General features: G+C 44.6%; 1 long non-coding RNA gene across 2 annotated transcripts; it reads left to right on the forward strand.

Annotated features, from left to right (window-relative positions):
* Window positions 1-412: 412 nt before the first annotated feature.
* On the forward strand, window positions 413-2,269 carry LOC140629421 (uncharacterized). 2 transcript variants are annotated; one of them, XR_012027254.1, is made up of 3 exons: window positions 413-1,010; window positions 1,427-1,575; window positions 2,055-2,269. It is a non-coding gene; the product is annotated as an uncharacterized lncRNA (long non-coding RNA). The 2 variants fall into 2 exon arrangements; XR_012027255.1 differs by having other exon boundaries at window positions 413-874.
* Window positions 2,270-2,745: the final 476 nt, after the last annotated feature.

Genomic DNA, 2,745 nt, shown 5'->3' on the forward strand with positions numbered 1-2,745 from the left:
AGATGCCACTGAATGATTTTTAAATCAATGTAGTTTTGATTTAGTATCTGATTCCGTTTACCACCTTCAGCCACATAAGTTGGCAGCATTTCCACTTTCTGGATGGGACGAATAAGGCCCAGAAGAACACATTTCAATGTTGGTGGAATTGATTTAATTCTCTTAATGACAGTGATATCAGGGCTTCTAACTCCTACCTTCCCACCCTCTCTCCTTCCTTCTTTCTGGTTGTTATTCTTGTCAAACATAAAGCTATTTATCCACCATCCTTAACTTTTTCCAAGGAATATCCATGCACTCACACAGCTTCTAATAACCAGACCCCTGAGTGAAAGCCAGTGACCTCACGGGCGGCAGGGCTTGTTTGTGGCTGGATACCATATTGTGCACCGGGCTGGAATTCTCTGTTCTTCCTCACTAGGAAGCTGGATTTGTACCAGGAACCTCTTATCTGAAAAGGCAGCTCTAGGCTGGGGAGAACAGAGCTGGTTTGACGAAGTGGAGAGGCGCTCAATGTTGGTCTGGCCACGCTTTGGGCATGCGTGAGCGCTCACAGCAAAACACAGCTGGCATGTCTAATTTTAGCCTTGACTGCCTTGAAAAGGGACCCTTAAAGGAAATATATTTTCGCTGAAACCATTTGTATTATAATGTAACAGCCGACAGACATGTCAGAATATTACTTATTATTGGTGGGGAAAAACTCTGTCAGGTAATTGTGCTTTTTTTTGTGATGACATCGGGAAAGTGATTAAAGCATCCCTGAATCAAAATCATCATAGATAGACAGTGAGAGAACCAGAGCTTTTATTTATGAAGACGCCTGTAAACCTAATGGGATACCTCCTTTGATGCTTACAAAACGGATGTAAGGGTAAGAATGATCATTTCGGCTATGGCAAGTGGGTCCTTGTGATCTGACGATGCAGGGCTTGCTAATAGTAGTCCTGGCATAGACTCTCAAATTTCTTCAATGCTTAGCATCCTCCGTGTCGTCCGAGAAGTAAAAGGTTAGTTTCTGGACCGGGTCTTGGATTCATCTGGCTTTCGTATGTTAACAGGTTCTGAAAGCATCTGGGACACACTTGTTCCATTTTAACCAGCACGGGTCGTCCGTCTGCTTTTATTTTTGTCTTTCTCTTCCTTCCTCCCTTCGTCCTCTCTTCCCTCCCGTGGTCTTCTGTGTTTGCTTTAGCAGTGTGGCTTACCTTGCCACTTGGCAAGAAAAAAAAGGCAGCTCTTGTGTGGGGTAGATGGAGGGAAGGATAAGAAATAATCCACCGCCCGAATTTGAGTTCCCTGGGTTCAGTTCCAGCGGCAGCAGCTTTGCTGCAAAAATTGCTTTGCTGTTCGAGATAGCCAGCAGAGGGAATCAGGACTTTGCTTGCAGCAGGGGTTGAAGCAGGCTTTTTTTTTTTTCTTGGAGGAAATACTGCAGCTTTCTGGACTGCATACCCTGCTCCCTGGAGAGGTTCCACCCACCAGCTGGAAGGAGAGGAAGTGAATGAAAGGACAGGAGGAGCCCGAACACCATGTCACTCTGGAAGGGAGACAGCAGCAACCAGGCTGTGCAAGGTTGTTTTGTTTTGTTTTCTTTTCCCCTTTCTCTTTCTTTTTTTTTTTTCTTTTTCATTTTTTTGTTTTCTTTCTTTCTTTCTTCTTTCTTTTTTTCCCTTTTTCTTTAAGGTGGGGAAAGAGACAAACAGGAGACAGGAAGCTGATCTGCAAGGATTCGGAGTTGTGCTAAAAAGACTTTGATTTTTTTCTTCTCTCCCTCTTTACAAACGCTGGCAATTGACATCACTACAGACAGCCTGGGTAGAGAACAAAGTGCCTCATCCCAAGTGGACCCTGGCAGCTGGGGGAAGGAAGGCAGGATCTGGGAAGGCTGTGTGTGTGTGTGTGTGTGTGCGCGCGTGTGTGTGTGCGTGTGTTGTTCTTCCAATACCTTTCCTTTTTTCTTTCTTTCTTTCTTTCTTTCTTTCTTTCTTTCTTTCTTTCTTTCTATTTTTTTGGTGTGTTTCTTTTTTAAATTCCTGCCGTGTTGGAACTAGTGAGTGGTGGAAGACGAAGGATCTCTGAAGCCTCATCAGTCATCGGGACCATCAGGAATAGTGGTTTAAGAGGACGCTCGGCCTGGGGCACCATACCGTGTCATCGAGTTCCCTGCCTCGGAGATAAAGATTCCAGCTACATGGGTAAACGCCTGGATCAGCCACAAATGTACCCCCAGTACACTTACTACTATCCTCACTGTCTCTAAACCAAGGTATGGCTCGACCCACAGTCTGGCAAGCAGTGTGTATCCTGCACTTGGGATGGGAAACAGGCATGTGGATTATTATTTACCTCCCCTTTCCCATCACCTCTTCCTGCTTCTTTGAAATTAGTAACATAGCAATGGAGTTAATGAGGCAGAGGAGAATATGAGAAGAAAGCAAGCCCTGGGATTGTGGTTTTTCTCTTCTAGCAGAGATAATAGTTTCGCTCGTGTTCCTTTGTTGTTATTTGGCAACATAAAGATGTTCCTGATATCCGTAGTAAAGTGCTTTGCAGATGGACAGGGTTGTTAGAAAGGAGATTGTGACAGTGATTATCAGGAACAACAACGATTTCAGAGGCTTTTCTGGTGAGCTGTTCTTTGTGGCTCTGAAAGGGTTTTTCTCACTGGATAGGATGCACCAGGGTGGGGGCAACTCAGACTTTCAATCACAGAGTATAGAATGAAAGAAGGTGTGGGAAGGT

This window comes from Canis lupus, assembly GCF_048164855.1.
Source record: "Canis lupus baileyi chromosome 5 unlocalized genomic scaffold, mCanLup2.hap1 SUPER_5_unloc_4, whole genome shotgun sequence".
Lineage (NCBI taxonomy): Eukaryota > Metazoa > Chordata > Mammalia > Carnivora > Canidae > Canis > Canis lupus.